At 33.4% G+C, this 24,569-nt stretch overlaps 1 protein-coding gene across 2 annotated transcripts in view; it reads right to left on the reverse strand.

Moving 5' to 3' along the window:
* Positions 1 to 24,569, reverse strand: part of LOC113232993 (aryl hydrocarbon receptor) — a 99,523-nt gene that overhangs the window by 28,658 nt on the left and 46,296 nt on the right. The window contains exon 1 of one of the 2 annotated variants that reach the window (XM_026467961.1): positions 13,735 to 13,850. The gene's annotated coding sequence lies outside the window, so the exon portion shown is untranslated. Of the gene's footprint in view, positions 1 to 13,734; positions 13,926 to 24,569 lie in introns of those variants that run through there. The other variant, XM_026468042.1, reaches the window with a different exon arrangement.

Raw genomic sequence — 24,569 nt, forward strand, 5'->3', positions numbered from 1 at the left:
TCGTATTCATTTACGTCAATGTCAATGTTATCGTAATTACGTACATACGTGAATATTTTACTCAGAATTATATTAATGTATTAAGAAATAACAACCACATGTTTTTCCTACATTATATTAGATTTTAATAAGTGTTTACTTCTACTATAAATAAATAAAAAAAACCTATTTTTTATTACTACGAATCATTCCATAGTTTTTAATTCATGAAGCAATACAAACATATAAACGCTTAGTACATTTAGTAACGATATCCGAACCGTGAGCCATAAACAGGGTTGCGCGGGCGCTGGCCGTCGATCACAATCGGTCGAATTCAAATGAGCTGCAGCCCGAATTTATGACTTCGAGAGTCGATGAGTAAGACATTCCCTTGCGGTACCAGCAAATGTCTAGAATTGTCATTTTGTAAATTATGTTCTTGCCTTTAGGTTTTCGCGATTGTTACACATAGTAAATGAAACTATTTTTTCGGATTTAAATAGCATATATTTATTTTTTCAAACAAACGAACGTCTCGGGCCCTTTATAGGTCCCATAGTCACGGATGACTGAGTTGGTAAAGTCATCAACCACTTATATCTAATGTTAATGCAAACCACTCTATTTTTGCACTGTTACAAAAGTTATTAATTAATTACCTTATCTTAAAATTTTTCATAGAACATTCCAATTTACGTGACATATGTTTTACATATTATTTTATTTTAGCAATATAAATTATTTATTATTAACGATGATTGGAATAAATTAAAACATATTAATTATAACTGCAGTCTTATGCATGCTTGGGATTCTTCATCAGAGGAAATACTGGAATCCAAATTGGTGGTACGGAGAAATTATCTTCCCTGTTAAAATTAGTATAATTTTTATTGTTTTTTTATTATTACTATTTTTTGGACGCTTCAAATTGGGTTATACGCGATTTAGATCCGAAAAAATATTTGATTGATTTTTATTTCCATGCTGTTTAATAAACAGGTACTAAATTTTCACGCATGTTACTACAAATAATACCATTACACCATCCTAAATTTGAAGTAGAAGTGCTGTATTTATTAGTAAATATTTATAAATTTTGTTTTTATAAATTGTCGTTGTTATACCAACTTATTAAAATTTTATTCAGAGCACAATCCGTATATAGCAAGTTCTAAGGTCAATCGTTAACGACTACTTTAGTTTTAGAATTATTTTTTTTGATATTAGTTTTTTTGTTGTTCACGTTCAAGTAACATTTATTACTTTTATTTGTTTCACGGGTTCTGTCCTTTGAAGAACACGATTGTATATTGAACAAGATTATAAGCAGTGGTTTATGAGGTACTCTGTAAATTATACAACAAAAAAAAATTTTAAATTTAAAAACCGATATTCGGAACGTTTTTGAAATATACAGGTTTTATTTCTTCAAATATGTGTACGCATTGTAATGAAATGTTGTTAAAAAGTAATAGACATAATTAAATAAATTAGTTAAATCCTGTCTACAATATTACTGACTCTGTGCACACTTACCGGTCGTATCCCATATTTAACAGGTAGCCGCTCCGACATTGTCACTGATAACTGGGATTAAACAACACCGACATGGTGGAAATATTGTAGCCAACCATGATTTTGTGCGTTCTGAAATACTGGTTAACTTTGAACGGTCTTCAGGTGGCAGTTTTTACGTCTAATTTAGATTTTATTTGTAAATGATTAATTTTTTTAGTTGAAATATCCCACATGTACTTAAAAGAAAATACTACTTTGATTTATTTGATTTTTCAAATAGTTTATTTCGTTAATACATTAAAAGTTATTTGAAATTTACTGTTACACAGTTAGTAATCCTGAAGTATAATGCTCAATAACATTTCATGGGAATTTTTGTGAAATAAATTACTACTTTTATTAAATCATATTTTTTTCTTAATTTCGTCTAGCCAATGAGACCATAAGCATCCACTAGTTGCAGCATAATTGCATAATTGTCTTACTGTATCTGCACTCGTAGCACACACATTCATTTAAAACTGTAGTTTTCTCCTACAAGTCGCCTCTTACATGCTTTCTAGCATAATTACTGTGTGCCGACCAAGTTATGCCAGATGTAACCAAGCGATCGGTCTGTTCGTAACAAAAAAAAAATGAAAGTTGCAATGAAAAAATGGTCAATTACACGTTCGATCTTAAACGACTGCAATCAGACTGCGTATCTTCTAAAATAGGCTGTGCTTGCCGGGGGTTAATAACAATACATGGATGCGTACGAGCCGGTGGAAGAAATTAAGGTAATTAGGTTGTAATTGTAGAGGCTTCTGGAAACTTACTAATGCGGGATGTTACCTGTACTCGGAGTACGCAAATATGGACTCGAGTTAAATTAATTTCATTTTAGTCACGGGGTGCCCCGTGTTACTTACGTCGCCAAAACAGTGTTTGACTCTATAAATCAATCCTTTATGGTTATATTTTTTATACAAAAAATACGTTGTCGATTAATTGACCATGTTCATAAACAAAATATTACTTAATTGGCTCAGTTCATTTACTACAGAACACCATGGAATCTCTTTGTTCGTGTCTTATTTCCATCAAAACAAATATGGTAAACGTTGGAAGGACCTAAAAAAAAAAATTATGTTCAACAAAAGTAAAACAAAATATACTTAAAACTATCATTTCAAACGGTATCAGTTCATTTGTTCTAGCAGCTGTCACAGCTACGCTTTGCCGCGGAAAAATTTGCGTAAAACCTTCATAATTCACCCGCTGAACTTTCATAATTATTTCGGCTCATTTTATTATATTAATTTAACAAACGTAGTACATGGTATCATGTTCGTACTGATTAGCATAAACTCATTATAGTCGACCTGCGTTGGACATAAATAACTTTAATATGTCATAATAAAAAAATTATCTGAACCAGCGCCCTACGGGGTGAACTTCGTAGTATGTACATACTAGTATTATCTGTAGAAACGGTTTATATCTTTTTGGGGAATTAGAGTTGACATGAAAATATTTAATTATCTTTTATTCCGGTCAAATAAAATGGTAGGCAGGGTCATTGTAAGTCCGATATGAGCTCTGGGTACATTCGAATAAATATGTCAGATTTTTGTTTCGTCACCAAAAAGTATCTGTGTAATATACTACATAAACCTCAGTGGTCGGTGGCTTGCACAGCGGTTTTCATGGCGTCGCTATTTCTAAGGTCCCGGGTTCGATCCCCGGCCGGAAAAAAGAAAAACTAACTTTTCTATATTGTCTCGAGTCTGTAAGTTTATGATATCGTCGTTGTTTCCGATTTTCACAACACAAATGCTTTAGTTAGTTCTGTAGCCCACAAATTAAATGCGTCTAAGTGACAAATGGTCAAATATCCGTTTTAAATAGCAAAAGATACTGCACAAATTTCTCTTCTTTGAAATTCTCGTTTAAAACCAGTTAATATTAGTTAACGTGTTCGACTTATTGGAATTTAACCTAACGACGCATAGCTGAAATATCAATAAACAATTTCAATATTCATAAACTGGGTATGGTTTTTTATATCTCAAAAAATCATTTAGTCACTTAGCCACGTTTTGGTAAGGAGACGGTAAAGTTACTGTGGGATCAGAGTAACGTGTGTGATGTTGTCTATTAATTATTTTATTTATTTATTATATGCATATTACATGTGTTAAAATGAAGATACAGAACTTGGAACTAAAATGGATTTATACATTACTATTCATATGTTACACCCTTTGTACTTTACCTTGTAACCAAAACCGAAATTGATGGATAAAACTGTACTATTAGAACAAAACTACTGTGTTTAATTATTCGGCATTGAAACTGCGAGTAAAACATTATGATTTATTACAACGGAAACATAATTATTCATATTCGAAATACCTTTATCTATTCAGTAAAGTTGATTAATTAGTAAAACTAAATGCGGTTATAATAGCTCCGCATTTGGTAAGACATGATTCGCCATTATCGGTACTGTGGCGATGATAACTTTATTTAAATATACAAATAATTTTACTTCAGTGAGACGGGTTAGGCACACAATAGATTGCCGTTAAGTCGGCGAAGTGTTTCGTTTCAGATATTTAATTAAAATTAATTTACTAATATTAAGTGATATTTTTAATTGTTTGTTTATTTGTGGTTATGGCAAAGAATTGGCAATTTCTGAAATATTTCTTATTATATAATAAATATAATAATAAATTAATATATTAAGAAGTAGTGTGAAGACATACTTTGTTCGTTTCATCTATGAAGATTCTAAAACATCCATCCTCACATAGAATTATAATTATTTATAATGCACCCGCGTATAGTGGCAATGTACTTAGTATTATTTGCGGTTCTTATTTATGTCTGTTTGTGAACGCACCGGTACACAAACAAGTTCCATTCCGAAATATTTACCAAAATATTGCTCACAATTTGGTTATAATAAAATTTTCCGTAGCGCGTTGAAATACCTCGGATAGTATAGAGATGTTTATACCTCCCAAAAAGATAGTAGCGTATGAGGCTCACACGAATGTCAGTAACTGTCTTTCTGTAGTAGATTTGTTTAACATAAAATTCCTATAAACGCGTTTGCGCGATGCATCCGATTTGTATTCGTTCCAAATCCGAGGCTACACAAATCTAGAAAACACGGACCTACTTCGGCTGTCTCCGACAGATGAATCCGATAAAATACGAATATCGCTTGTACACCTAGAGATAAAATGATCTCTATGACATTTCGGACCGTCATTTCTCGGACTCGGAACGTATAGTATCGGATACAGCGCATAAACGCGCTTGTTTCAGAAACGATTGTGAAAGAAAATACGAAATGAACAAAGTAGCTCTTAAAGGCGCATTCAAATTAGACGCTAGTAGAAGCGCTGCGGCCACGCTACTACTATTTTTCATACAATATTTAGAAGCGCTGTTGCAGCGCCAATTTTGTGACATGTGCACGTGACATTTGCAGTCACAAAATTACTGAAGCGAATTACAAGCGTCTAATTTCATTTTCTAAGTGCAAGAGCACGCCATGATTGACACTTTGAACTTTGGACTGTTCTTGGCAAATTTTCAGTCTAGTTTTCTGTACGTTATTGCGGTGGCCATTTCTGTTATTTAAATATTGTAGAATATTATTTAATAATCGAGAGTAGTAACCTGAAATACTATTTCAGAATGTCTTACTCGAATCGAACCTTGTTTTAAGCCTAGAGAGTCGTATTTAAATCTTAAGCATCAAGCGTGAGGTGCTCTTGACCCTGCACGTAATAATTATTTTTATTGAAATTATTGCATCGCTGATGGTGGTGCAATATTTGTGATTATCTTTGAGAACTTACCATTGTCGTACTGCATGCCAATATGGGGCGGCACTTGACAAAGTCTCATGTTTGCAAATTCTATATGCAATTTGAGGGTTACTGGTCGACGACTATTTCTACTCCGAGATATAATCACATTTTAAATAATAATAAAATTAACACTAGTAGTATTACAGAATGTAATGTTGTGTGTGTATTAATCTATTGTTTTGGTTTTTTTTTTAATTTTCAATTTATGTAAAAAATATATTAACCAAGTATTTGTTTTTTTAAAGCATTGCGTAATTATGTCTGTGTTGTTGTCGCGAAATTGAATATATATGTATAGTGCAGTGTGAATGTTGTATACGTCTGCAATTGTCATATGTATCAGCCCTAGCCTCATGTCTAATTTTTGTTGATTGTCAAATACATATGATGTTGACGTGCCTAATAATAATAAATAAATAAATATACTACATAAACCTTTTCAATCATAACAACTGTCAATAAACGTATAGAAGCTTCAGTTTGTTTGCGCATCGTGTGTTCGATAGCTTTTTTTTCAATAGATAGCTACTAGCTCAAGATTACTAAGATTACATTTTTTTATAATATCAAGTGACGGGACGAACAAATGCGCCTGATGGTAAGCGATACGCCTATCCGTAATAGTTGCAGTGCCACTCCGAGTTTTAAATCGCAAAATTCAGTGGGGAATTGCCACTGCACCTGTCACCCTGAGACATAAGTTGACAAGACTCATGTGTATGTAATTTCACCAGCACCCTTTAAAACTCACATTACTGTTTGGCGGCAGAAATAGGTGAGGTGGCAATACTTCCCTGGACGAACTCTTTCACAAGGAGCTAGCTTTCTAGTAGAGCTCTACTGCTACTAACCTAAACTAGATTAACTATATATACCCCGTTTATGGCGTAAATAGGTACGAAGTAAAACTTCTATTATAAAATTGTAAAAAACTCAATATTACTAGCAATTTTAAGATTTATTCAAATACTAAAACAATTATATTTGTATATCGTAGAATTTATTTTTATATGTATGCAAATATAAATAATTCCAATGAGGTAATAGTTTTTTAACTTGTCTGCGAGTTAAAGAACACTAAATCTGATAATACAGATTTTAATTTAGCGTAGGAGTCTGCTGGCAATTCTGTCTAGAATGACTAGTGTACGAACATGTGGTCTGTGGTACGAACAATGTTATAACATGATCTTAATTGTATTGTACCTAGATTAAGTGCTTTACTTTAAAAAAAAATGTTATACATACTTATATACTTCGCATCCGCGATATTTACCTAACCCACTCCAAGACAAAATGAATGTATTATGTATAAGTATTATGGACTCGTATGGTTTACCTATATATAGTATATTGTTTCGGCAAATGGCGTGTTTGTATAATCTACATATATATGTATTATTAAAAGAAAATAATTATAACAACTTATTCCTTCGAAACAAATGTTTAATTTTTAAAGAATTATTTCCTCGGGACAATATCAGCTCTGTATAAATGTTTTCACTTTCATAGGCCAAGTCGGGTCACTGCCGAAATTCTGTCACGCAATTCCGCCATTAAGGGTTGTTTTACCCCTCCGTCCCTCTGGCCCTCTCGCCTCCCTTCCGAGGAGTCGGCGAATTTTACAAACTACCCTCGGTAATTTTGTTGCCCCTGTACATAAGGGCGCCCTTTTTCGGGGGTCGCCTTTTTATGCTAGCCCATTGGCTGAAGACAATGAAAAGATTTTTTTTATAATATTTAGTCTGTGCAGTTTTACGACCGTAATTTTTCCTGGAACAGATTGGAGATAGGAGTTTATGGGTGAGAGATTAAAGAAAGTTTTATATTAGAATTTTTATTTTTCTAGACACAGGAGTTAATGTTCTATAAAGGAGTACTACGTACATTTTTGTAAATGGCAAATTTCTAATCTTGGCGTCATATATTTTGTAGATTAAAAAAGTCACGTCAAACGTACCAAGAATATAATAGGTTGTATGAAAAAGACAAAGAAGAAGAATTGAAAATGTATGTCAGGAACGCAGTATGTCCGTAGTCTCGATCTACTCATTGGGAGACAACCGAGACAGCATGTATGTATACCTTTTTGCGAATATGTACGAAGTTGGGCACTTCTTCCCGTATATTTTGTACACTAAATGACCTTGATTTCACGGGTTTAGTAACATCGATTGTTCATCGTCTATAACACGTTTGCGAAAATTTTACCACACGACATATTTTTAGTGAATTCGACTGTATAGTACTTTTTACACATATGTATATATACGGATTAATGTGTATACGGATATGTGATTTAAGGAATGTATTGTAAATATGTCTTATTGTTGGTAACCATCCAGATTGCCTGTTTGTTGACGATTTGTAAACCATAGAAAATGTGAATGGAAAATGTAAAAAATGTTTATATGAAAATAAATAGGTGCAAACTACACAACACTAGGCAGCGCGTACATAGTGAGTAAAACTTTTTTATGGGCTGTTCTCACTTGTGGCAACTCGTTACAGTTACTTTCGTATAAAGCACCTTTTAATCCCACCATTATGTGTGCCTCGCTATAGTAAACCTTCGAATATCAAGATTAGGTTTTTTGTTAACCATTCTATGTGTTTTATGTGTTCTTTAGGCAAAAAATTTACACGACGCCACGATGACGACGTTGCGTCGACGGTATCGTCAACGGTGGGTCTGTCTATACGTCAGTATGTCACCGCTATTTAAGTCTAAACTATTGGAGTCATAGGGTTCAAACTCGGTGCCGCTATAGATAAATATAATGATTCAAAATAAAGTGAAGTCCGTTTTTGAGTACTTGTAAACGTAAGGGTGAAAATTGTGTCGTTGACCAGGTTATGGATATTATCAAGCATTAAAATGGCGTTTGTCGAAGACCTTTGTGCTGAAGTCCAGTTAAGCTGCTTGTGAAAGAGTTCGTCCAAGGAAGTACTGCCACTTTTTTTACACGTTACTGCGTTCCCGTTTTGAATGACAAAGGGTGCTGGTAAAATTACAGGCACATGGGAGTTGTCAACTTATATAACAAAGGTTAGTAGTGGAAGAAATCTCTTTATGGGATAAGCTCGCCTTTGTACACAAATATTTAAATTGTTTCTGAAAATTTATAAGTTACTTGTGATACAATAAAGTGTTTAAATAAATAAAAAAATAACAAGAAATGCGACTAGTGGTAAGCGACACGTCTATCCATAGCAGTTCCATCCATCCATCCTCTGCGCCCGACATACATACCTGAGACAGAAGCTGAAAAGTCCCACTTGCCTATAAATTCACCAGCACACTTACTGGGCGACAGCAGTAGGTGGCAGTACTTCACTGGACGAACTCTTTCACAAGAAGCTCTACTGCTACTAAAAGTTTATAACTATGTACTTTGTATTTTTTTCTTATTATGTATGCAAATACAGACCTATAATTACCACAGTCGTCAAAATTAATTTCTACTTTTATCAGATGTCAACTCTTTCAGGATTTAGAAAACAATTAACAGTCCACCGATAAGGTTCGCATTCGATATGACAAATTAGTCTTTTTCAGCATTGCGCAGAGTGTTTCATGAAAAACAATAATCTCCGATAAGCTAGAGCAATCCATCATCGCCTCCATAAAACGAGTGCTTGGTAAGGAAAAAGGTTTTTTTGTATAGAACTAGCTTAATTTGATGTTGATGGTTGTGTTATTAAATTTATGGCATTTAATACATTTTATGAAAGGTTTTTGGTTTGTTAGTAATTTTCTAAAAGATTTATTTTTATCGTCATAGTCATCTTCGAAATATATTTAGTGTATATAATTTTTCAATATACATTTTTAAAAGCATCAGTATAAGGACAACACGTGTCGTTTTATCGATTTAAAAAACATATCCTAATATTGGTATAATTATTTTCTACACACACATAAATCGCTACAATTGCTGCTTTTTGGTTGATGTAATCATCGTGTCTCGTAAACATGGCCACAGCGACTGATATTGACTCCTTTGAAAGAGCCACGTTCAAAGAATATCTTTTAAGGAAAATAAATATTTAAGTAATTATTACTGATACAATAGTCAAATAAACACAAAGAAAAATACTTTCAATCCGCCTGGCTTTGAACCAGGGACTGCTGCTTCAACGTCTCTACGTGATATTGGGTGAGTTTTCTTTGTGTTTGTTCGATCTTTATATCAGTAATAATAATAACATACTAGTGGAATATTTTTCACAAAGAAATAGAAGAATGGCATAGTAGTAAAAGCATCATGATATTCAATAAAAATAAATAAATATATACATTATAGCTTATATATTATAATAAAAAAAATCTAAGGTTTTCAGAGTGGACAGCTTATCAGATCAATTTATAGCTGGTCGCTTAACCTTTTGCTGACTCATGGTACACCAATATATAACATTTAATTTCCATGTATAATTTTATAGCCATTATTAGTTCGATGTTTGAGACATTGTGCTTTGGAATGGAAATGGTTTTTCTTATCGTTTCATTACTAGAAGTGGGTATTATACGCCGTATTAGTTATTTGACTGCGGTTAGGAATTAAATTGGGAATTTAAATATAGTAACATAGTGTAAGCAATAAACATGTTACAATTGTTTGGTCGTACATGTAACAATATAAAAACGTTTCTTACTCGTGCTAGCAGTGTTAATGATACAATTTTGTAAGATAAACTAGATTTTCTTTTTTAACCGAGTACAAAAAAAAGGAGGAGGTTCTAAATTCTACTGTATTTTTTTTTGTACAGTCAAGAGCACATCAAGCTTAACACTTTGTACTTTGGACTGTTCTTATTTATTTGAAGTTGGATTTTGACCCTGTACTTATGTTACACGATTATTCCAGTACTTGTGAACCGATTTTGATGATTCTTTTTTTGTTGGAAAGAGGGTACCTTCAGTAATCCCATTCAAATTTGAAGAAAATATCCCACCTCTAAGGGTGGCAAATTCGGGTATAACTCCGGTTTCGCGCACTTTCCGTTAACCGATGTCAATAAAAATTGGCAAATGTAAATGAAAAAAAAAAAGATGTAATTCTAATAAAAAAACTGATAAGCAAACTTTTGAGTGTGTTTTTTAGTAAAAAGTTATTAATTATTGAACGTTTACTTTTATCCAATTATTATTACATTTTTAAACAGTAGTTTGCAGTCCACTAACTACTTATATAATGTATTCCTCGTAGAGGAACCATGGTGAAGTTACAAAATAATTTTAAATGTACTTTTTTTAAATTTAAAAAATTGAAGGTACAGTCGACATAAACTACAAACTGAGGTTGGGACCATCTATGGTTGGGACCAACCTATTAAGTAATTAAATACCAGTGTCACGTGGTCCCGCTCTTTCTTAACTCAGACATATATATGTATATAAACTTTGCGTTGTTCTATTTTCGCGAAAGGCAATTTCACTGATATGATCTAATAATTTTTTCACAATGTCTTAACTCTTTTAATGTTTGTTATCTACCAAGCTGCCTACTGTAAACACATTAAAGAAATAACAGAAATATAAGATTATATTTTAGGCATCCTTTTACGCCCATGAAGCGTTTCTGTTAAAAAAAAAATAACGTGATTGTAATTTATTCCTCCTTCTTCATTATTAACTAAACGAAACGTAAAAGTATATTGAGTAATTTTATTTTGTACCTTCATAGGCATAGCTACAATAGTACACATGCATACTTCCCTTTCGAGTCATAATAAAACTACTACGTACAAAATCGCATAAGGCCGATTTCCCATCAATAAAGTTACGTTCAGAATTAGCATAGGATCGATAGGGCAAGTCTTCCGTGCCGTACGGCGCAGCGACAGGCACCGCCCGGGGGTGTTTACTTTACCCGGCTTGGCCAAATTGTATATTATGATGCGGTTTTTATTTAAGCCAACGTATTATTCGTTGGGGTTTATACACATATTTAACTAAATAAGTATATAAGTATAGCCATAAATTTAGACAGCTATTATGGGCAAGCTGAATCAAACACATCTACACTAACAGGTTTCTTGATATTGAGCTTGGCGTAGCCCAATACTACGACTTGATGAGATTTTCGTAGAACTAGTGCATATTTACGTATTACCGTATTAAAGTAACATTTATGAGTTGACACATTTTCACACAGCTGTATATTTGTAGGTTTTTGTTTGTAAGAGGAACTAAAATATTTAATTTGTATATCGAAAAGTTGACGTGCGGTGATAGCCTAGTGGGAGAACTGTTGTTTCGCAACTGAGAGACCGACGGTTCCAATACCTGTGAAGGCATGTATCTATGATTTTAATTTGAAAGTCGCGTACATGTGAAAAAAGCAGCATATCGATGAGGGTTAACAAACCTTGCAAATATGTGAATTCCCTAACTCTTATTGGGCCACCCACCATGGTGGAGAGTGATCTAAACCTGTTGCTTAGATCCTATAAGAAAACGGTTTAGGTCACTGCTGGGCATCGGTCAGGACACATAAAGAGTCGATGACGATGATGTTGAAAAAGATACAATCAACATAATTCGACTCAAGTATCTGAGTATTTTGAGTCTCTACGATTACAAGACAGACACATACAAACATCATTTATTATATGAAGTTACCAATAATTTACACGCTACCGGTACTGAGCACTGTGTTTTGTTTCTTTTTATATAATTTTTGTTCCCCATACAGACCTTTTTGTCCAACTAGCGACGATAAAGTATCCCGCAGTGCCGCGCCGAAATCGTTACGAATCGAAAGACCCGATGTAATCGATGCTTCGACAATCGATTTAATTAGAATTATCGACGTTTTTATCGTATTATCGGCGACAAAAGTGCTTTTTGCGTATTGTAATTCAATTGTCCGTACGTAGACCTTTTATGGAGTGTTAAATGTGCTAGGAGCAAATCTATAAATATTTATATTATTTCTGCCAGATTTGTTTTGTTTTATTAAGCAATGTCAATGGCTCAGTTGGTTGGTTGAATAGCTCTCTATTCATTTCACATTAAGGAAACATAAATTAGATATAGCAAAGGATATTGAAAAATCCGACAGTTTCAATTTTGTGACGTTTCTCTCAATTCTTGAACTAGATCTTGCCAATTTCCGTCACTGACTGTACTCTAATCGTACAGACCACTAAGTTACAATTCACGTCGTCGATTCCTTAAAGTCCCGACTGACTATACACCATAAAACATATACCAATCGCCCCCTACTGATTTTTATATTCGATACTCGAACGGAATAAAATTATAAAGAGCATTAATAACTCACTAAGTGATATATGCATATGTTGGTAGCAGACATATGCAAAGTTTGTTTTACGTTTTTTAAGGACGATTTACGCGTCCAATTACCGTAGCTAAATTGTGTATTGATTTGTTTTTGAATTACAGACGTTTATTTATTTTCATGTTCCTTTAGTTCTAGTATGTGGTACGTTTTCATTTTTGCAGGTGATCGAAGGAAATTTGTTGTCGTAAATAAAGTTTAAAAAATTGCAGCAACCAAAAGTACAGAATTGAAAGGTAATGCACTTATATCGATGTACAAGAACGTTGTAAAGCTACAATGTATTGTTTGTAACTTTAATTTTTTTTGTCATAATTTTAGCAAATTTTTGGCTACTAACTCAAACACATTTGTTTTTTATTTAATATAAACCCGTAAAATTCCGAACAGAAGCTTCGAACCGTTTCGACTCTATCTATAGAAAAAAAATTACTATCATTTTCATTAATATCGACTACAGTATCGATTACTGTTCACCAGAATCAAGATCACGTCGAGATCGAGTCGGTTCATTTATTAATACATGTTGTAGACTGCAATAAAATTGGCTGACAGTATTAAATAAGTGTCGAGAAACACATTTATAAGTAATCGAATACATCGGTACGCAAGTATCGATTCTAACTTCGATACTTACTCGATGTTAATGGTATATTAAGAATTAACGTGATTTACGTATTGATTTGTTAGAGAAAAAGGATGTTTCATTAATTTTTTTTTTATGGTATTTCTGATAATTATGGCACAAAGTTTTGGAAAGTGCTATAATGTAAATATTTCTTAGAAATATTGGCTAATCCTCTATAAAGATACCCAGCTGTGATAATACTATGAAGACTGATATTTGAGTATTATTATCATCATCATAAGCCATTGTAGTCCACTGCTGGACATATGCCTCTTTTAATGAAAAAGCTACCAGGTTAGATTTTTCTATTTAGACCTTCGCAAAGTTGCTCAATCTGCTGACTACAAGAACGAGTAAAATTAAAGTATACTTAGGTATCAGTCTGTACTGAGTTTTTTTAAATTTAAATAGTATTGCCTACCTTGAAAATAGCTCTTGGTTCGCAAATAGCTCACAGATAGCCGCAATATGGATAGTCGGTCGAGCTTGCTGAGGATGTTCTGTTCGAAGGGCAAAAGCGAAGCGAGCGTATCCAGCTCCGCATTGAGACGCTCACGGTGCCGCTTGCTCGGATTGCTCTTCGTGACGCCGTCTTTTGATGGTGGTTTGATACTGGAAAGGAATTTTGTTATATTAGTTATAATGTTATAATGATGTCAGGCAATAGTAGGTGGGTCAGAGGTGGAACGTTTGTCTTACCAAGGTCACCAGAGGTAGTTGAGGCGAAGCTTGGGATAGTTCTAAGTTTAGCAGTTGACTGTGTAATGTATAGACGTTGCTTAGATTGTCTGACTGTCTATATTATATTTTCTAAATTAAAATTCGAAAAAGTTAAAACCACTTGAAGAAATTTCTTAACTTTATATTGCAGTCATGTTTGTTTGTATATTTTTAACAGTCAGCAAGTATTAAAATTTCACAAACCAATCCTTTAAAATAATTAATAACTGTAATAAAAATCACGCATATTATCAAGATAGTCTATCAAGAGAGTAATCTAAAAGAGAAAACGAGAAGAATTAATGCAATCGAGAAGCGCAACCAGAAACGCAAATTATCAGCAATTTGTGGCCCAACGATCCGAAACATTACTTTATTTCAGATCATTCATATTTCTAAGAGGCTATTCAAAATGACACATCACATTATGCTAGTAGCCTAACGGTAGCATTCGGGTACACTTTGTGAGGCTAACGAGGTCCACGTCACGCGAGCTTACTTGTTAACATAACTTATGCGAGCGGATAAGGGGTGAGCGAGCTTGCTGCATTATTGTGCTGCTTTTTTTTGAGGAAAATTGTGTGCGCTTTTTCAGGAAATCTACGCTTGAATATAACGATAAAAAATTGAATATATATATATATATAGGCGAATTGGTAGGAAAGCCATTTTACATGAAAATTTCACGTTCTATTTACACGTGGATGGCTACAAAATAGTAACTATAAAATAGAAGTTGATTATCTCATTACGACAACCTTTTCCCTTAGATAACCGAATATATAGTGCCGGTACAAATATATATTAGCTAATTCTATTATATCCCGTATAAAAATTAGGTATTTACTTTTCTCGTACTTTATTTGTAAAACCTCAGGATGTCACTTCAAAACTTTATAATAAAAAAGTGTCATTATAAAACAGTTAAAACCTACAATGAGAGACAATTGTGAGATTTATAAAAAAATTCTTCGAACAGTTAAGGTCATCCAATAAACTAATACTAGTTTAAAAAGCCATAAATCATTCAGAGAAGCCAATTCTCCTCTGATTCAATAAGAAAAGAGCGTACAAAAAAATTGAAATGAGAGAGTAATCTACCTATTTTAATTAGCATTTGTTATGCTTAAATTATATTTCGAGTGAAGACACGTTTTTTATTTGTTTTTGTTGATCTTACTTTTTTTTATAAATTAGCATTAGACTACAGAAATGTTTAGAGTTCAAACGAATACAATTGTACAAAGTAAATCTTAGCAAATAATTCTGAAAAATATAATTTCTGGAATACAATTTTTGCTATGACATCTGATTGTAATTCCTATCAATTAAACCTTTATGATATTGATGACCTTTATAGGAAGGGTCAAACGAGTTATCATCCGAGTATTTGTACATTAAAATTTTCGCATTAAATTTAGTTATACTATTAAATTCCTCATGAAAAACAGTAAAATTTGCGTAAAATTTTTCAGTTTCTGAAAACGACAGTCTTTTAGTTAGCTTAGGTATTTAATAGGCGGTATGTACCTACTTAATAACATAACACTTTATTTGGATACTTACATGAAACAAATTACCAATCTCAGTACCAAAGATAATGAAGCTCTCTACTCATTTTCTGTTCAAAATAACTAGGTACATACATTCAAACATTACTCATAGCCGCCCGTCGTTTTTGTTGATTTATTCAAAGTTGGGTTTCAAACTGCGCATGCTCGGCTCTTTGATATAACTACCATACAATTTGTATCCATACACGCTTATAACACAACAACTGAAGCCTTAATGACAAAGTAATAAGGTAGATAAATAAACCTATACGCGCGCGCATGTATCGTAAATCAGTGACCGATTATTTCTATAAATTTTAACTCGATTAAGTTATAATCGATGGCTGATTGTGATAGGTTATGTATATGAGGTATTGGTAGTTGAAAAATGCTGTAATATTGATGGCGCGATAGATAATGCTTTGAGAAACTTGGCGGCTTTGAAGTTTTAATACCATTTAAGAATTGACATAATGCAATCTCATTCCTACTGGATTAGTCTACACTTATAAAGGAACTTTGGAAAGATACGAGGAAAAATAGATTCTAAGTTCTTTCCTGAACACCTCATATCAAATATTTGCCTTGAATTTTAGATAGTTTAGCTTTAAGAGCAAATAAAGTTACTTATATCAGATCGAATCGAAGGAAAACGGAAACTTCGATGGCCGGCTCTGTGTTGGACGTGTTTTTTTACATGGCTAGCGGATACGATACCGTTTTATAATAAACCGAAGTTGAAACGAATATATAATTGAGAATAGTTCAAAAATTGTAAATTAAGAACTAAAATATTTTATAACCGGAAACTATTATTAACAATTTTATTGCGAAACGAAAACCAAAAAGCATGGAAAATGGATTTCGAATTATCAGAACCGATAGAGTTCAGATTAAAATAAAAGTTGTAATTTTCAGTTACCACGGTTATTTATGGTATGTTTGTAAGTAAATTACTAAGTCTATCTTTTTTGAAGATGGAGTATAATGATATTTGCAGGGTTGCCAGTTTTCGTAAAATTTTATATAGTCATGTAGTTAACTGTCGACAGTTTTATCGATACATTGTGAGCGTAGGTAACTTTTTTCTGAAAATGACTGAATGGTGAATGTTACGACGTTGAAATGATTACTAACTTTAAACTTATTTTCACAGTTGATCTATTAGTATGAAAATCGATTTTTAGTCATACACGTTTTAATATCGACAGGCGAATTTGATTATGTATATTAAATTAAAATTAAAAACTTTAAATTATGTCTTTTATTTGCATTTGTAATGCATATACAAATTCAAAATGTTGTATATGTATGAATGAATTTTCAAAACTCTCCAATTTAAATGTGTCTGTGCACAGCAGTTGGACGTATAACGGGCCGATGATGAATGATATGAAACAATTTCGCCTATTTATTTCATAGGCGTAATCAACGTTCACTCGATAGTCGATATAATATTTATCGACTGCAATCACTAGCTGCTTGCAAGAGGGCAACACTTTTGCGTAATGAACTGTCATTTTACTCCGTCTTCAATAAAGACAGACTATATAATTATACATATTGTTATAGTTTGGCATAGTATTCGGTGATTTTGACTCTACACTATATACACTCGCGTAAAATTATTTGATTTTAAATTTGGGACTTAATCGAGTATGAAGACGTATTTTATTTACGATATTTCGGACGTATTGCAACGTATTCACGTAAAACTTTGATCTTTTTACAACTAATATATCACATTACCACGTATTATTACAACACTCGCATTCGTTTACCTTCAATGGTACCTCTAAAGCGTCGATACGTAAAGCGATAGACAAGCAATATCTGAAATATATAATATGCTTCCTATATTACAAAATAGTTAAGTCGTCTTGGTTTAAAGTGAGTATCTACAACGAACTACACTAGTTACTAAAGGTGATCTTTAACTGCAACACTCTGTTTCTTTCTGTATCATTTGCGCTATTGTGCTATTTAATATACTCCAAATATACTCCGTTATGAAAAGACAAAAATCTTTTTAATCGACTATTATTCACAATATAAAACATTAAGTAACATTCATTGAAAACGTTTTGAAACGGTTCAAACAAAAGTGGCCAAAGGAACGTTTTCTCATATTTAAATATAATCTCTTGTCGGCGTCTAACGAACATTTAATCGTAGTGCTCCTAATCGTATCATTTCTTATGGTTTTTCGTTTGGGGTTCTGAGAAATTATTGAAGAAGCAGTAGGTGAAGCAAGTTCTTATTTTGAATTATTTATTTTCACGTTTCCAGAGTGGTCTTGATGACACTTTCCTACTCTTTAATAGTAATTTTTGCTCTTCGTTAGATAGGGTCAGGTGGAGTAAAAGGATCTGGGGTAAGAGGGACTTCAAGAATTATATTCTACTGAGTTTAGTATTCTAATGTCTTAGACGATAACACAGATAAACAAATAACTTTAAACGATTTTAAGGAGATATCAAATCTAAAAGGCGGAAAAAACAAATTTGACAGTTTTGAAACTTCGAGAATACGAGATATACATTACCTTTGTAGGTGCGATGACTGTTTCACTTAGGCTCAACTCACACTGGCGTAGAGTCGAAGCGCCGCGTCGCGTCCCGTTTTTCAACTACAACGCCTGGCGACGCGTGTCGACGCCTTACGACACTCGCATTAGTGCGCATGGATCACAGTGTGGTCGGCGTCTGACGCCTCACTGCGCTCAAGTAAAGCGCGCCAACGGGCGTCGACGCTTGACTGCATATTTGCATAACACAAATTTGTACCTTAATGTTGGGAAAATAGGGATGAATATGCTATAGGCGAAAAACATGACACCTCGCGACGCTTCGACTCTGCGCCAGTGTGAGTTGAGCCTTACACCATCTTTTGGGGGAAGTGAAACATTTGCACAATTTTCACGTTTTCGGCAAATACATCGTAAGAATGATCGTAATTAGATTCTTAAAACATATGAAGTTGATAAACAAAGGCAAGTTTAGAGTACTTTAAAATTCCTATTAGATTTTATGTGTTCTTCATAGAGCTGAAAATAATTAACACAAAATAAAGTATATTTCTTTTACCCCACCTGACTATAAATAGTTTATAGAAAAGTGTGCGTAGATATATCGCGTCCAACTTTAACGTTCAATATTTGGTCGTTGTTTGTACTGCCACTAGTTGAAATATGGCCGGACCTTTAACCCTTTTGGATTTTGCGCCTTACTTTTATTTCCTACTGATCTATGTGTTAGGAAAAACTTTGTATCGTATTTATAAAGCTTGACCATGGTGATTTAGATTTCGGATGTTACAGAAAAGCAGTAACAACGCCTCGAGCTGGATTAACAGACGGTACTTAGAAATTTTAATAAATGTGCTAAATTACACTAGGGTGGTTCGCAGAAAAAATAAACTCACTTTTTGCATGCTGACCCCCAAAGCAAATTGATACCGGAATTTTTATGATTTAAAAGATATGTTTAAAACGGATTTTATTAACATTATTTTAACATTTGAAAAAATATTTTACTGTATAAAAATTTTGTTCCTGAAAATTCGCCTTCGAAACTTCCTCCAATGATGACACGAATTGCAATCATTGAAAGTGTCAGCAGCGGTTCTTGTCTTGGAGGATCGTACCGACACCTATATTTGCCCGTATGTAGCATGAAACCGGACCTTGACTCTTGTTTCCTATCACGTGACATCGAGTCTTTAGCTTCACTACGGAAGGTGGTATAGTAAAGATTTCGTTTTCGTTAGATGCGTGACAGAAGGTTCGCATGTCAGCACGGAACGACTTGCAGCTCATTCAGACCTGTCTCTACTACTTGTTTGTATGGTGTTTATGTTTCACTGGTCATTGACTGTCTTGGTGTCATAATTAGTGGACTTTTAGGCCGTTCCTTCATAATGCTTACTATAGCTACCCTTAATTTGTATTGCACCGTTATGTTGTCAATTATTTTGAATAGATCATTACAGAATGCTATTTGTAGTTCAGTTTTATCGGTAAACGGCAAAACATGAACAGGCATACCTCGACTTAAGTTAATATAAGGTAAATATCAATCAATAAAGGGGATGGAACAACATAGATGAAAGAAAACTCGCCGCTAAATTTAGCGATGATATAAACTATTTCATTACCTTTATATGGGCGAATTACTTATTTAATGTGAATTCAATTTCCGGATTTCATTTTTGTTACCTTTTTAAATTCATAGTAATACTATACTTTAAAATTTAATCTTTACAAAGGTCGTAGCTGAGGCATCGTCGCTGAGTCAAAATGAAAAAAAAAATGAATTAAAAAATAGCTTACGTTACGTCACAGACCCTATGTTTACAAATATGCCGGTTTGGTGTGGTATAATTATAAACGTATTAGAAAGGTCGATGTACGATGGGTTAAGGTCGTAAGTGAAGGCTTTTGTTTTTGGAAATGACAGCTCTTTTTATCGAATAGGGGACAAGATACAGAAAGATGAAAAATATTTGAATTATATTAACGCTGCTAACTTAATAACAGTATATTTTGTTGATAGGTCAATGCATGTACTCGTATGGTACGGGAGTATATAAAGATAGGTTAGTACAGTTTTAAATGTGGCCATTATTACAAATATACAAATCGAAAATTTATAGTTTATTCACTATTTTATAATTATCCATACTCAGGTAAGTACATTTGCTCAAGGTTTATGTAATTTACCTACCTGTTTTCTTAACAATCGACGTTTCATCGGAAAATTGCAAAAAAATAGTAATTCTGTACACAATAGGTAAACATCGTAACCTTCACAGCGCAAGCAATGAAGGGTTTGGGAAAAAAAGACTGCAAATAAACGCAACATGGTAGAAGAAGTATTTAAAATTGATACCTTATTATTCAGAAAATAAAAAAAATCAGATAAATTATGCGACAGCATTTAAAATTTATAAGTGCTAATTAATTCCAAATAAGCACTTTATGAATAAATTAATAAGACTCATTTTATATGGTAGTTAAAGGCTGTCATTGTTGTATTAGGTTCATAGTCGGTTGAGCATGTATGTCAAGAAAAATTAAGAATGCCAATATCATAAGAGTTCTCGGTTGATCGCACACAGCCTTCGACGGAACAACCGCTTTCCGACGATTTTTCTCGTATCCATTTATGTACTTTTCTAATTCAGTCAAGGTTCAATATGGGAAGCGTTGTTTAGGTGTTATATAACTTGTTAAACAACCACTTCCTAATTTTATGCAAAGTGATCGTTACTGACAATATGCACTGAAAACACGTCATATTATGGAATGTATATTTTGATACAGTTAGAATAGTAAGCAGAAACAAAAGTCTTGGGTTTAAAGTATAACAAACACGACACTTTTTAGATTTGTATTTGGTAGTATGTAGTAGGTAAATTCAAACGTCTTCCTCGACGACTCTCACCCCTGTTCCTGCGATTTGCATCGGATTGGGATTTACGCGCTTTCTTTTGTTACTGCGCAGAGTTATCACCATTTAGAGCGATCTATTTAAATATTTTAATTTTGTACAAATGGAACATCTGATGAATTATTAAAAGCCATGGAAATCAAAAGTTGTTGTTTATGACGTTAGTAATATAGTCCTGCGAGGTTATTTGTATTTCAGAATCCTGAATCCTAAATATGTCTGAGAATTAATTGACAAGCCACGTGCGTTGTTGTTATTGTAGCAAAATCGTGCGACTTACTGCAAATGACCTTTAATTTTAAGGAACCCATGTAAACCGCACATCATTTGTACTCGCAGCTACGTTGACCTAACTGTAAAGCAATGCCAGGTCCAACTGATTGCTATAAATCGTTCCAATTGTCCACAAATTGCACAGTTTTACGTGCTGATGTGAATTCTAGGCTAACTACAGGCAAATTGATTTGCTGTTACTGGCTACTTTTATACTTGACCACTTTAACATGAACTTGTTGATGACAAAATTGTAGGAAAAATGTCCCCAGTCATAAAAAGTAAAAAAAAAAAAAAATTTTTTTGTATCGTTACGTCACGTCTTTACTAAAGGAACACGAATACATATGAATAGAACAGAGTACATACCTGTTTAACGAGGGCAACTGCCCTCAAACAACTTTTGATATATTGAATATAAATGCATTTTCTAATGATCACAACAACCAAAGATAGCAACAATTAAAGTGATATTCTTTACTAAATTGCTTTTTGTCATTACCTCGTAGAGCTCCTTGTGAAAGAGTTCGTACAGGGAAGTACTGCCACCTTACCTACTTCTGCCGTCAAGCGATATTGTGAGCATTATTACTGTATGCTGGTTTTGAAGGGTAAGGGTGCTGGTGAAATTACGGGTACATGGGACTTGTCAACTTATGTCTCAGGGTGACGGGCGCTGTGACAGCGCCTCTCATATCTTTGCGATTTATAGGTCTGAGTAGTACTGATACCGTCACTTGCTATCGTAAAAAAAAAATTGCATATATAAATTGGTAATTTCCTTCTTTTGTCAATACGGTTAATGTTTGGCGGTATTCTTTCTATTTTACCACAATATTGTACATTATAGGAGACAAGTGCAACCAATAAACAAAATTTACACTGCGGATCGAAGGACAATACGGCACACGACCCTCGCATGCGGTCTATTGTGCCCACTGACGCGTGACAGGTAGAGATGTCCGTGCCCCTATACCGTGTTAACTCCTGTCAAAACACGAAACAAGGCCTCTTTGATATGACATTGATACGAGGGTTCCTGCCAGTGTTAAATACAAACCGAGAGCACTAAAATGATTTATTCTAGAAGATTGGTCATCTACTTGGTAATCACAATTGAAAAATGCATGTCAATTGATTATTTTGTTTCTACGTTTGTAAATTATGTTTTTTGTTAAATGTAGACTTTGCAATAATCGTCAAATAGATCTAGCAAGCTTCTAAAAACTTAGTTATCTTTAAAACGAAAATAATAGACTCAATGCTTCGAATTGTGATTTCGACAATGTTTGATGACGTGTCATTAAGGCTCATAACCCTCGAGCATTCTAATACTGTTTTAATAGAGATTCCTCCTCTTTTATCTAATCTTTGTATTCTCCTTGTCTTTTTACAAATGATTTCAAAGCTTATACGATTTTATAGTAATAAGAAATCGCCCGTATTTTACTATAAGAACTTTCAAAATATATAAGTTGCGATAAGATACATAACTGTGGTTATTTTTGTACAGTAGTTGAAATATCACTACATAAACGTTATGTAGTAATCGGTAGAACTATCTTACATTTATTATAGAAGTGTACATAATTTATTTGAAAATCTATTTTTAAAATCGATTCCAGATTTCATTAGTGGGAATGCAGAAGACCATTAAAATTTTAGTAGGTATCAATCGATTAAAATTGATGGGATCCATTAAATCAGGACATAGGGTAAGTCTGCCAGGTATGCATACAGTCCTTGGTTCCCATTGTCCGTGTTACAATGGACATTGGGTGGTTGTGACCACACGCGCGGAACTAATATTCTTTAAGTATCGACTGAGGGGATGTTAAACGTCGTGTGATTCTGGTTTCACTAATGGATTTGGAACAGGGATTAGGACGTATTGAGTATTGATTGCTATGTGTTATTTTATCAGATGATTGTTTAGATACTTTAGCTACTTTCTTTAGGTATATAATGGGAGTTATGTTATCTATTATTTTTCAACCATTAAGAACAGAACTAGTATAATCAAGACATGTAGATCAGGGGTACTGAGACACAAGGCAATCTTAATTTTACTTTCTGTCTCTTGCAAACATCGGTCATTCTACTAGTGTTCACTATCTAATTTCCGAAGCAATTTTTATGACTTAAGTATTAGATTTTTTTATCGTGCAATATTGTTTAATATTCGGGTATTATATCGTAAAATATTAATTAATAATTACCCAATAATATACTTCAATATTAAAATAATAAACATTGCCACGGAAATTAGGTAGTGAACACTAGTCCGTGAATTATACCGACATAAGGTTAATAATCTGTTCTATTATTGTAGGTAAATTTAAGGTTTAATAAAAATAAGAAGCCGTGGTAGCCTATTAGTTTGACCTATCGCCTCTCAAACAGAGGGTCGAGAGTTTGAATTCGGGCTTGCACCTCCGTTTTTCGGAATTTATGTGCGGAATTTAATTAGAAATTGAGTTTTTCTGTGAAAGAAAACATTGCGAGAAAATGTGCACTGCAATTTAATGATGTGTGTGGAGGGCCCTGCCCGCGTAGAAACTACAGCCAAGGTCAATAAATTGCGAGAGGAGACCTGTGTTCAGCAATACAAGGCTAACTATTATTATTATTATTATTTATTATATTAAATTATACGATGGATCAATACGATAAGAAGAAGAAGATATTAAATTAAATAAATACCATTACAATTGTATTACTGTTTAATCTTCCTATTACTTATAATTTTTACGACCTACTCAGAGCTTTTTTATTATTTTTATTTCATCTACAAAATTATTTACGACGTATCGAATCGATTGTAATAATGATAAAACTGTTTTTGATAAGAGAATGGTACTTTATTGACTACTTTACACAATTTAAACACAAAACAGTGAATTATTGATCAACTACCTATTTCTAGATTATTAGCAAAAAAGGTGATTGTAATTAAAATTCACGGTTAGCTTTTTAATTATGCGAAGCCTTGCCCTAATAGTGGTACGTATTGTGGGAATACCTCTGGCATAGTTATAACGCAATTAGACAGATAATCATCAATTAAACAGTATTATTTGCTGGTACCAAGCGTAGGTGATGTATCTATAGACTATAAAGCTTTACAATAGACAATAAATAATTGACGCCGTAGGCATTATCTATTTGCGTCACTGAGTTTTTATTGAAACTTTGATACTGGTAGATAACATGGCAACAAAGCCTAACATACAGGGTAGTTCCAATTTATCCGTATATTC

This window comes from Hyposmocoma kahamanoa, unplaced genomic scaffold, assembly GCF_003589595.1.
Source record: "Hyposmocoma kahamanoa isolate Upper Pololo Valley unplaced genomic scaffold, ASM358959v1 100021, whole genome shotgun sequence".
NCBI lineage: Eukaryota > Metazoa > Arthropoda > Insecta > Lepidoptera > Cosmopterigidae > Hyposmocoma > Hyposmocoma kahamanoa.